The sequence below is a fragment of the Morus notabilis genome, unplaced genomic scaffold (genome assembly GCF_000414095.1).
Source record: "Morus notabilis unplaced genomic scaffold, ASM41409v2 Scaffold269, whole genome shotgun sequence".
Lineage (NCBI taxonomy): Eukaryota > Viridiplantae > Streptophyta > Magnoliopsida > Rosales > Moraceae > Morus > Morus notabilis.
This window is the reverse complement of record NW_010363284.1, coordinates 154,141-167,326: the sequence shown is the minus strand read 5'-3', so window position 1 is coordinate 167,326 and position 13,186 is coordinate 154,141. Positions and strand designations below refer to the sequence as shown.

Here is a 13,186-nt window from a genome sequence, read left to right as displayed (position 1 = left end):
GCTTGAAGCAAATTAAAGGTTAATTTCTTTTGTAAATAATTTTCTTTCGATTTCAATTTTAATTAATTAGTACTTAATTACCCGGCTAATAGAGATTTCAATTTGAATTAATCATAAAGATCAAAAATCAGATTTGTCTGAATTTATCATAGGTAGGTTTACGTCCCTTTAAGGAAAGAGTTGTGTGGGGTTTATATTTTCCTATTTAATTTTCTAAGTTTTTGGTACTGACCCAAATTATGAATTATTTGACAATTTTAAATTTTCTCGTAGCCTACGCATGATGAAGTATAAAAGGGGTATTTTGGTTCCACTGATGAAGACTACCATACCATATATATGTTTCCATTATCAAATTTTTCCATCATGTTATGATGTTATCCCTTCTTGTTTTAAATATTATACACACATATTATTCAAAAACTGGTGTTAGAAGGTTGACTTTGGAGACAATGATCAGTTTTGAACTTCTAGCACATATTCTTTTTGATGGAGAATGAAGGATCATACCCGCGCATATTCCTCGTCGGGAAAAGATCTCCTGAGATAAATTCAGGTTGCATGACAACGTCATTCCCTCGGCGAGCAATGGCCATCCAACTTCGGACGAACACTAGACATGACAAAGCGTCCTCAAGCCTGGGGAAAAAGCAAAGGCCAATGGCGATTCCTCCGCATTCGAAGACATTGAGTTGGACACCGAGGGGAAATTCAGCTATTTCGTCAAGTTCGAATGGAAGAAGCTTGTTGAGTTCACATGGGATCGGATTCTCGAGAACACTGGAGAGTTCGGTGTAAAGTACTCGAGCTTCAAAGTAGGCAGTCGAGGAAATGGTCGTCTATAAATCGTCCGGCCAGTGGATAGTAAAGGGCTAAGGCTTGGGACAAAGATTTCTTAAGCTTGTTGGATATCCCCGAGATATTAATTTGGCACATTAGTGGTATGGTCTGCTAATTCATAGTAGTAAATGAAAGGACTATAGGCTTTGGGTGATAATTGATCAAGGAAAGAGAGCTTGTAACGGCGGAGATTTTCCGGAGTTTGAGAAGAGGGTTTGACGATCTCGTTTGAGCAAGAGTAAATATTAATTAAAAAGCTCAATATAATAAGAAACTGAAACATATTGATGTCATGATGACAATTTTTAAAGAAATAAAAATGTGTAAAAAGTTCGAACTTCTAACTCCCTACTCTGATATTATAATAGTTAATATCATAGTTTTGCCAATTTTTTTAAAAATTGAAATTTGTAAGAGGTTAATCAATAAAAATTTAAATTTTAAATTATTACGAGGATCAATAAAAATTTTATATTCTCACACATCTAATATTATCCATTGGCACCGCCATTTTTTTTAAAAAGGGGTTAATTATTTTTAATTGGCAAAGAGCCTCACACATTCCTCAAACTACCAAACTACTCCCACCGACACTCTAAGACAAATTTGAAAATTAGAGAGAGAAAAAAAAAAAAAAAAAACCTGCCTTGTAGTTTAACCGGAAAAATGGATTTCAAGAGCTTGTAGCAGTCTAAGCTCCAATTCAACCTGAGACTGTTCCTAATTAACCAAAAAACAAAGAAATTTTTTGAAAAATTAATTAATTCAAGCGTAATTATACATACATGTATATATATATATATATATATACACACACACACACAGAGAGAAAGAGAGACCTTGGGAGAGAAGAAGCAGAAGAAGGTGGAGCTTTGCATGGAGAATGTGCGGACATTCCCTCTTGTTCCTCGTCTCTTGCTTTAGCACCACTCCCCATTTGTGTTTCGCATATAAAATAAATTCTTTTTTTTTTTTCTCTTTTGCTTTTCCTAGGAAAGTTCTCTGATTCTGTTGCCGTAAAATGTTTTCAGATAATTCCAGATTAAACAGGAATTTGGGGCCAATTTTCCTTCTGATTTTCCTCGCTAGGGGTTTTGCTCTTTGAATTCCAGAGAGACATAAAACAGAAACAGAAGGAGGTTTTCCTCAACAACAAAAAAAATAGTTTTACGATTGGGCTTTTTCTAAGCAGTCCATTTTTGGCTTGGGCTTTTGTTACTCTCCCACCCCAAGTTTACAGATAATTAGGCCCACTGTTACTTTTACTTGCCCACTATTGACGGGGTTAATAACACATGTGGCCGAATTACAATCAGGGATTGAAATATGGTTTAGGTTTGTAAGAGGATGTTTGTTTTATATATTTATTTTTGATTTTGAATCATGATTTATGAATTTTTATAGTATTTTTTCTTATAAAAAATACACATAAAAAAAAATGATTCTGAATAATAATTCTGAATATATAAACCAAACGTCCTCTAAATATTTCATACGTGGTCTAATTTTAATAATATTTAAATAACACACTATGTAATTTCTTTATTGACTTTATCGTATTATATGTATACATTTTTTCACGTAATCAAGATGTTGCTTTTTTTTTCCTCCGTTTTATGGGATATCTATCTTTTTTATAAAAAAAAATTCTAATCACAAAAACAAAAGAATTGAGATATCATTAAATCATAAATTAATCAATTTAAAACGTATTCCTGACGATAGCACTATCTTTAAGTTATAAATTTTTTTACATAATCTGATTTCTTTAAATCTCTATCAATATAAACCTCTAACGAACTGTTAAATTTTATAAAAAAACCACATTGGATAATGAAAATATTAACATAAAGAGAAGGCATTTAATGTAACGACGACTTAAAAATTAACAATACAACTTCATCAACATAATCAATGTAAGTATAGTAATTTTGAACAAAACCATCATTAAAAAACTAGTAACTGTTTCATTAAGATAATTACAATATCATTAAATAAATGACAATTTAATTATGAAATAGATAGAAAAGGACTCTATTGTAAATGTTAGAGCGTGTCAAGATTATATCATTACATGAAATAATTTAGATGAAAATTAGAAAAACATTTAAAACATATATGTTTAAACCAAACAAAAACAACACTCCAGCAAATGCTAGAGCATTTCATTAAGGTAAAGAATATATCATCATGTACAACACATGAATACTTTTAATGACAATATCCAACATGAAGATTTTGAGGTGATATGTTTTTTAGGGAGGCAATGTATTAAAGAAGATTGCAAGGAGCCAAAAAGAGATGACAATACATATCGCATATGATGTGTAGATGAATTAGATTGTTAATTTAAATTTACAAAATTTGCAAAGAATACAGTTTTTCACATGCAAAATTTTAATTCAAAATCTAAACGAATTAAGTGTAATTCAGTTATGTGAAGGATATGAAAATTTTTTACCAAAAAAAATACAACAAAATCAATTGAAAGGTAATTTTGGAGTGATGAAAAATATAATTTAAAAAACCAGCCATATAAGAAAGTGGGATCTTCTCCAGTACACATCCCTTTTTTATACTACTGGTAGTTCTTGTAAAAGAACATTTGACTCCGCTTTAATTGGCTCTAAAATTTCGAGTATATTGTCTAATGATGCACAGACGCGTATCTTATAGTGCCAAATGTAAATAACCACATGCACGGGGGCTATTCTTACGACCTTACGTGGTGGTTCATATGTTTGTGGTGGGCCCCATATTTTTTTTAATATTTTTAGCGAAAATAGTAAGAAATAGGTCAATATGAAAATCTTAAGAAAGTATATAGGCCAATTTTTAGTTATAGACATTAATAGGTCATAACTTGTCAAGTTATGATTTATAACCAGATAAGTTATGGATAAACTTGTCAAGTTATGGTTCATAACCAGATAAGTTACGGACAATAATTTGTCAAGTTATGGTTTATAACCAGACAAGTTATGGACGAAAACAGTAATTTAGCCTATTTATTAACTTATGTAAACTATTGGCCTAGTAATTTTAATTCATCTCAAGTGTTTGCCTATTTTCCTCTTTCTCCCTATTTTTAGATTGAAAAAAAGTTTAATTAAAAATAAAGAAGATTCTCTAATAGACATGACGTACTGGTATGTCAGGTTTTTTTAACTGTTAGATTTGCATATTTTTTTATTTTTACGTGATTTTATGTAAATCTGACGGACAAAAAACTTAACCTACTGATATATTAGCGTACTGATAAAAGTCTTAAAAAATAATACGGTCAAACTCAGAGGTTCTTCTTCTTTGGCTAAAGCTACGCCATGAATTCTTCAAAAAAAATTAACTAAATAAATAAAATGAAAGGATCCATGAAATTGGACCCCAAAACTTCTAAAAACAAAGGCAAAGGAATTTCTTAATTCCTCATTATCCCTCACGTGTGACGTGTGGGTTGAACAATAGACAATCGTATGAGTAATTAATTAGAAAGCCTGATGACAATTTAAATAGATGATAAAAAGTGTAATTACGGGAGTTTGAACTCAGAATCTCACACTCTGATACTATGTTAGTTTACCAATCATGTTGAAACAAAGAGCAAAAAAATTGACGAACGGGGAAAAAATTAGAATATCTGACCAAGACAATTATTTGCTAATACTTGATTAAATAATGACATCGTTTTTTTCATTTTTTCAGGGCGATTTTTTGCATGCATGCTCAGAAAAATGTAGGGATCGAGACTGTAAAATTTTAGAATTTTTTTACCTCGTTTTTATTTTATTTTATTTTTAAAATGCGAAAAATAGAGAAAATCATTAAAAAAAATAGAAAAATTTCAAGTATACATGCTTAGAAAAATTTCAAGATCGTGTTTGCAAAATTTGGGAATTATTTTACATTGTTTTTATTTTATTTTATTTTTCAATGGTGAAAAATGGAGAAAATTATAAAAAATAGAATATTCATTAAAAAATGGTGTCACTCGATACAACAATTCCTAAAAATAGTGTATTAATTTTAGAATGGAAAACATAAATAAAAATATTAATTTTTGACCCCCCCGGGCGCTCGGTGCCCCACTGCGCGGTGGGGGGCTTTTTGACATCATTTTTTTTATTTTTTTAGGGTGATTTTTTGCAGGCACGCTCAGAAAAATGTAAGGATCATGTCTGCAAAATTTTAAAATTTTTTGACATCATTTTTATTTTATTTTATTTTATTTTTCAAAAATAAAAAATAGAAAAAATAATAAAAAAAAATAGAATATTCATCCATAAATGGTGCCGCTTGTTGCATTAAATCTTAAAAATCATGTATTAATTTTAGGATGCAAAACATAAATAAAAATATAAATTTTTGACCCCCCCTGGTCATTGGTCACCCCACTACGCGTCAGGGGAGATTTTGAAATCGTTTTTTTTTTTCATTTTTTGAGGACGATTTTAAGCATACATGCTTAGAAAAATTTTAGGATCTTGTCTGTCAAATTTCAGAATTTTTTGACGTTGTTTTTATTTTATTTTATTTTTAAAAGGTCAAAAATAGAGAAAATCATAAAAAAATAGAATATTCATCGAAAAAGTGTGCCGCTTGTTTAATTCTTAAAAATCGTGTATTAATTTTAGGAAGTAAAATATTAATTTTGACCACCCCGGCCACTGGGCACCCCATTACGTGCCATGGGGCTTTTTGACATCGTTTTCTTTTTCATTTTTTGAGGTCGATTCTAAGCGGACATGCTTAGAAAAATGTAAAGATCGAGTCTGTAAAATTTCAGACTATGTTGACGTCATTTTTTTTTTCCATTTTTTGAAAAATGAAAAATAGACAAAGCATAAAAAATTTAATATTCATCTAAAAATATTGCCTCTTATTGCATGAATTCTTAAAAGTCATGTATTAATTTTTGGATGCAAAACGAAAATAAAAATGTGAATTTTTGACTCCCGGCCGCTGGACGCCACACTACATGCACGCGAGGCTTTTTCACATCATTTTTTTCCTTTTTTAAGGGATATTTTTTCCAGGCATGCTCAGAAAATATAAGAATCGTGTCTGTAAAATTTCAGAATTTTTTGACGTCGTTTTTATGTTATTTTATTTTTCAAAGGCGAAAAATGGAGAAAATCATAAAAAAATAGAATATTCATAAAAAATGGTGCCGCTTGATGCATTAATTCCAAAAAATTGTGTATTAAATTTAGGATACAAAACATAAATAAAAATGTGAGTTTTTTACCCCCCCCAGCCGCTAGACGACCCACTGCGCGCTCCGGCGGGCTTTTTGACATCTTGTTTCTTCATTTTTTATGGGCGATTTTAAGCTGACATGCTTAGAAAAATGTAAGGATCGTGTCTGTAAAATTTTAGAATTTTTTGACGTCGTTTTTATTTTATTTTATTTTTCAAACGCAAAAAATAGAGAAAATCATAAAAAATAGAATATTCATCAAAAAATAGTGCAGCTTGTTGCATTAATTCTTAAAAATTGTATATTAATTTTAAGATGCAAAATGTAAATAAAAAAAAAAGTGAATTTTTGACTCCCCCTGGTCACTGCGCGCCGGTGGGCTATTTGACCCTTTTTTTCATTTTTTGAGGGCAACTTTTTCCAAGAATGCATACTAAAATGTTAGGATCGTGTCTGCAAAACTTCAAAAATTTTTGACTTTGTTTTTATTTTTTAAAGGCAAAAAATAGAGAAAGTCATAAAAAAATAGAATATTCATCGAAAAAGGGTGTCGTTTGTTGCATTACTTCCAAAAAATTGTGTACTAATTTTACAATGCTAAACTTAATTAAAAATGTAAATGTTTCACCCCTCGGCCGCTGTTGGCCGCATTGCGCACCGGTCAACTTTTTGACATCGTTTTTTTTTCATTTTTTGAGGGCAATTTTAAGCGGACATGCTTCGAAAAATGTAAGGATCGAGTGTCTAAAATTTCAGAATTTGTTGACGTCATTTTTTTATTTCATTTTTCAAATGCAAAAAAATAGACAAAAGCAAAAAAAATTGAATATTCATCTACAAATGTTGCTGCTTGTTGCATTAATTCTTAAAAATCGTGTATTAATTTTAGGATGCAAAACGTAAACAAAAATGTGAATTTTTGACCCCCCGTCTGATGAGCACCACACTCCGCGCACAAAGCCGGCTTTTTGACATTGTTTTTTTTCACTTTTGAGGGCAATTTTAAGGAGACATGCTTAGGAAAATGTAAAGATCGTGTCTGCAAAATTTCATGATTTTTTTAAGTCATTTTCCTTTTATTTTATTTTTCAAACGTGAAAATAAAAAAAAAGCATAAAATAGAATATTCATCAAAAAATTGTGCCGCGTATTGCGGTAATTCTTAAAAATTATGTATTAATTTTAGGATGCAAAGTGCTAATAAAAATGTGAATTTTTTACCACCCCAGTCGCTGGGCGCCCATTGCCCACCGGGGGGCTTTGTGACATCATTTTTTTTAATTTTTTGAGGGCGATTTTAAGCAGACATGCTTAGAAAAATGTAAGGACCGTGTCTGCAAAATTTCTGAATTTTTTTAGGTTATTTTTATTTTATTTTATTTTTTAAACATGAAAAATAGAAAAAAATCATAAAAAATAGAATAGTCATCGAAAAATGTTGCCACTTGTTGCATTAATTAATAAAAATAGCGTATTAATTTTAGGATGCAAAATGTTAATAAGAATGTTAATTTTTGACCGCCCCGGTCACTGGGCATACCACTGTGCCCTGGGGGGCTTTTTCACATAATTTTTTTCATTTTTTAAGGGAGATTTTAGGCAAACACGCTTAGAAAAATGTAAGGATTATGTATGCTAAATTTCAGAATTTATTGATGTCATTTTTATTTTATTTTATTTTTTAAAGCAAAAAATATTAAAATCATAAAAATGTGCCGCTTGTTGCATTAATTCTGAAAAATCATGTATTAATTTTAGGATGCAAAATGCTAATAAAAATGTGAATTGTTTACCACCCCGGTCGCTGGGCGCCCATTGCGCACTGGAGGGCTTTTTGACATCATTTTTTTTTCATTTTTTGCGGGCAAATTTAAGCAGACATGCTTAGAAAAATGTAAGGATTGAGTCTGCAAAATTTCAGAATTTGTTTACGTCATTTTTTTATTTCATTTTTCGAATGTGAAAAATAGACAAAAGCAAAAAAATTTTGAATATTCATCTAAAAATGTTGCTGCTTGTTGCATTAACTCTTAAAAATCATGTATTAGTTTTAGGATGCAAAATGCTAATAAAAATGTGAATTTTTACCACTCCAGTCGCTGGGCGCCCACCGCGCACCGGAGGGCTTTTTGACATCATTGTTTTTATTTTTTGAGGTCAATTTTAAGAAGAAATGCTTAGAAAAATGTAAGGATCGTGTTTGTAAAATTTCAGAATTTTTTGAGGTTATTTTTATTTTATTTTATATTCAAACGCGAAAAATAGGAAAAATTATAAAAAATAGAATAGTCATCGAAAAATGTTGCCGCTTGGTTTATTAATTCTAAAAAATCGTGTATAAATTTTAGGATGCAAATTTTTAATAAAAATGTGAATTCTTGACCACCCTGGTTGCTGAGCGCCCACTGCGCACCGGGGGCTTTTTGATATAATTTCTTTTATTTTTTGAGGGCGAGTTTAAGCAGAAATGCTTAGAAAAATGTAAGGATCGTGTCTGTAAAATTTCAGAATTCTTTGCGGTTATTTTTATTTTATTTTATTTTTCAAACATGAAAAATAGAAAAAATCATAAAAAATAGAATAGTCATTGAAAAATATTGCGGCTTGTTGCATTAATTCTTAAAAAGTGTGTATTAATTTTAGAATACAAAATGTTAATAAAAATGTTAATTTTTGACCACCCCGGTTGCTAGGCGCACCACTGCGCACTGGGGGGCTTTTTGACATTATTTTTTTTTTTTCACTTTTTTAGGGTGATTTTAAGCAAACATGTTTAGAAAAACGTAAAGATCGTGTCTGCTAAATTTCAAAATTTGTTGATGCCATTTTTAATTAATCTTATTTTTCAAAGAAAAAAATATAAAAATCTTAAAAAATAGAATAATCATCGAAAAAGAGTGTCGATTGTTGCATTAAATCTTAAAAATTGTGTATTCATTTTAGGATGCAAAATGTAAATAAAAATGTGAGTTTTTGACACACCCCCCCCCCCCCCCTTTTTTTCCGGGGCACTGGGCAGCCCACTGCGCGCCGGTGGGCTATTTGACCTTTTTTTCATTTTTTGAGTGGGATTTTTTGCAGGCATGCTAAAAAAAATGTAAGAATCGTGTCTGCAAAACTTTAAAATTTTTTGACATCGATTTAATTTTTTAAAGGCAAAACATAGAGAAAGTCATAAAAAATAGAATACCCATTGAAAAAGGGTGCCACTTGTTGCATTAATTCTAAAAAATCATGTACTAATTTTAAATTTTTGACCCCTTCGACCGCTGGGTGCCCCACTGCGCGCCAGTGAGCCTTTTGACATCATTTTTTTTCATTTTTTGAGGATGATTTTAAGCGGACATGCTTAGAAAAATGTACGGATCAAATTTGCAAAATTTCAGAATTTGTTGACGATATATTTTTATTTCATTTTTCGAATGCGAAAAATAGACAAAGGCAAAAAATTGAATATTCATCTAAAAATGTTGCCACTTGTTGCATTAATTCTTAAAAATAATGTATTAATTTTAGGATGTAAAATGTAAATAAAAATGTAAATTTTTTACCCCTCGGCCACTGGGCGCCAGACTACGCGCACAGAGGCTTTTTGACATCTTTTTTTTTTTTTTTTTCATTTTTTAGGGCAATTTTAAGCAAACATGCTTAGAAAAATGTAAGGATCGTATCTGTAAACTTTTAGAATTTTTTGACGGCGTTTTTATTTTATTTTATTTTTCAAACGTGAAAAATAGAGAAAGTCATAAAATAGAATATTCATTGAAAAATTGTACCACTAGTTGCATTAATTCTTAAAAATTATGTATTAGTTTTAGGATGCAAAATGCTAATAAAAATGTGAATTTTTGACCACCCCGGTCACTGGGCGACCACTGCGCACCGGAGGGCTTTTTGACATCATTTGTTTTTAAATTTTGAGGGCGATTTTAAGCATTTATGCTTAGAAAATGTAAGGATCATGTCTGCACAATTTTTGATTTTTTTGAGGTTATTTTTATTTTATTTTATTTTTCAAACATGAAAAATAGAGAAAATCATAAAAAATAGAATAGTCAGCGAAAAATGCTGCCGCTTGTTGCATTAATTCTTAAAAATTGTGTATTAATTTTAGGATGCAAAATGTTAATGTTTGACCACCCTGGTCGCCGGGCGCACCACTGTGTGCTGCGGGGCTTTTTGACGTAGTTCTTTTTTTCATTTTTTGTGGGCGATTTTAAGCAAACACGCTTAGAAAAATGTAAGGATGGTGTCTCCTTAATTTTGAAATTTATTGATGTCATTTTTAATTTATTTTATTTTCCAAAGCGAAAAATATAAAACTCCTAAAAAATAGAATATTCATCGAAAAATAATGTCGCTTGTTGCATTAAATCTTAAAAAGCATGTATTAATTTTGGGATGCAAAACGTAAATAAAAATGTCAATTTTTGACCCCTCGGCCGCTGGGCACCCCACTGCGCGCTGGTGGGCTATTTGCCTTTTTTTTTTTTTCATTTTTTGAGGGGGCTTTTTTGCGGGCATGCTAAAAAAAATGTGATGATCGTGATTGCAAAATTTTCATATTTTTTTACATCGTTTTTATTTTTTAAAGGCAAAAAATAGAGAAAGTCATAAAAAAATAGAATGTACATCGAAAAATGGTGACGCTTGTTGTATTAATTCTAAAAAATTGTGTATTAATTTTTTAATGTTAAACATAAATAAAAATTTGAATTTTTGAACCATCTAGCCACTGGGCGCACCACTGCACACCGGGTGAGTTTTTGACATCGTTTTTTTTTTTTTTCATTTTTTGTGGGCGATTTTAAGCAGACATGCTTAGAAAAATGTAATGATCCAGACTGCAAAATTTCTTGGCGGTGTTTTTTATTTTATTTTTCAAATGCAAAAAATAGACAAAATATATAAGAAATAATATTCATCTAAAAATGGTGTCGTTTGTTGCATTAGTTCTTAAAAATTTTGTATTTATTTTAGTATGCAAAACGTAAATAAAAATATGAATTTTTTACCGCCCTGGCTGTTGGACGCCACACTATACGCACCAGGGGGATTTTTGACATCATTTTTTTTCAATTTTTTAGGGTGATTTTTTCCAGGCATACTTAGAAAAATGTGAGGATGGTGTCTACAAAATTTCAGAATATTTTAATGTCGTTTTAATTTTATTTTATTTTTCAATGTCAAAAAATAGAGAAAATCGTAAAAAATAGAATATTCATCTAAAAATCGTACCGCTTGTTGCATTAATTCTTAAAAATCGTCTATTAATTTTAGGATACAAAATGTAAATATAAATGTGAATTTTTGACTCCTCAGCCGCTGGGCGCCACACTACGCGCACCATGAGGTTTTTTGAAATCATGTTTTTTTCTTTTTTTCAAGGCGATTTTTTGCAGGGATGCTTAGAAAAATGTTAGGATCGTGTCTGCAAAATTTCAGAATTTTTCGACGTCAGTAGAATATTCATCAAAAAATTGTGCCGCTTGTTGCATTAATTCTGAAAAATCGTGTATTAATTTTAGGATGCAAAACATAAATAAAAGTAGTAATTTTTGACCCCCCGGCCACTGGGCGCCCCATTGCGCACCGGGGGGCTTTTTGGGATCATTTTTTTTTTCATTTTTTGTGGGCGATTTTAAGCAGACATGCTTAGAAAAATGTAACGATCGTATCTGTAAAATTTCAGAATTTGTTGACGTCGTTTTTATTTTATTTTTCAAAAATGAAAAATAGAGAAAATCGTAAAAAATTGAATAGTCATCGGAGAAGTGTGGTAGCGATCAAATCACTAGAAGCATGAGAATTTTTGACGAATTTATCAGAGACTTAAATTTGTCCGACCTACTCCTACATAATGCAAAGTTTACATGGTCAAATTTCAAGGAAAATCCCATCTGTTTTTTTTATGATTTTCTCTATTTTTCACCTTTAAAAAATAAAATAAAATAAAAATGACATCAACAAATTTCAAAATTTTACTGACTCGATCTTTACATTTTTCTAAGCATGTCTACCTAAAAACGCCCTCAAAAAATGAAAAAAAAGTTGTGATGCCAATATTTTAAGTAGTAATATTTTTATTTGAGTTAATGTTTCTCTCAAGCTGGCGTTATTTTTAGCTACTTGCTTGGGAGGGGCGTTACAATTTGGTATCAGTGCAATACGATTCTGGAGATATAGTGACAGTGTCATGAGACCTACTGTTCAGTCAACATAAGATTTGTGTTTTAAGGATTAGATATGTTTTTAAATTTATTAGAACACACGTTTAGTTGGAAAAATTAGAATTATTAAATTTCGGGGGCAAAATTTCAGTGAGAAAGGGAGGGTTGTAATACCCATAATTTTTAAGCTACTAACTTTGATAAGAAATGTAAAATTTAATTCATTTTATTATTATTGGAGATTTTTGAAAAGTTAGATCAAATAAGTAATTTCGTTATTATTTTTAAGTGCCACTAGATATTTTAAGTTGATATGAGATTAAATTATGTAGAATTTTATGATTAACTTATACAAGTTGTTACTTTTATTTATGATAAATGAAGTAAGAAGGTAATTAAGGCCTCGTTCGTTTCGCTGATTCGAGTTTCGAATTTGAGTTTTGTTACAGTAAAAAGCTCTCACAAACAATTACATTTAACTTTTTTACTACAGTAAAAAGCTCTCACATACAATCACATCTCAACTCAAATTCTAAACTCAAATTAGTAAAACGAACGAGGCTTAAGTTAATATCTTAAGCATGAGGCGTAAAGGCCATTTAGGAGGTGGCAAGGTTTTAGGTAGTTTACATGTGGCAACGCTTTTGAGATGAGTTATATGACCAAGTTTATCTAAGTTTCATGGCGTATATGTATAATAAGGATTCACATACAACTAAGTAGAGCCTTGGAAGAAAACCGCGAGAAATGAAAGACGAAAGGAAAAGAAAACAAGAAAAAAAAAATAAAGAGAGAGAAACGAAAGGAAAGGAAAGCTACGAGAGCAGTTTTTCCACTTAAACAGTTTGATTGTAAGTAGACTTTTCACTATATCACTTAAATAGTAGTATATTTTTAATGAAAATTTTTAATTTATATATGTTATTGTTGACATGTTTTCATGAGAATTGAAAAGTATTTATGAGTATGATGTGAATTT

General features: G+C 30.5%; 1 pseudogene; it reads right to left on the bottom strand.

Moving 5' to 3' along the window:
* Positions 1–470: 470 nt before the first annotated feature.
* On the bottom strand, positions 471–1,183 carry LOC21404225 (annotated as a pseudogene).
* Positions 1,184–13,186: the final 12,003 nt, after the last annotated feature.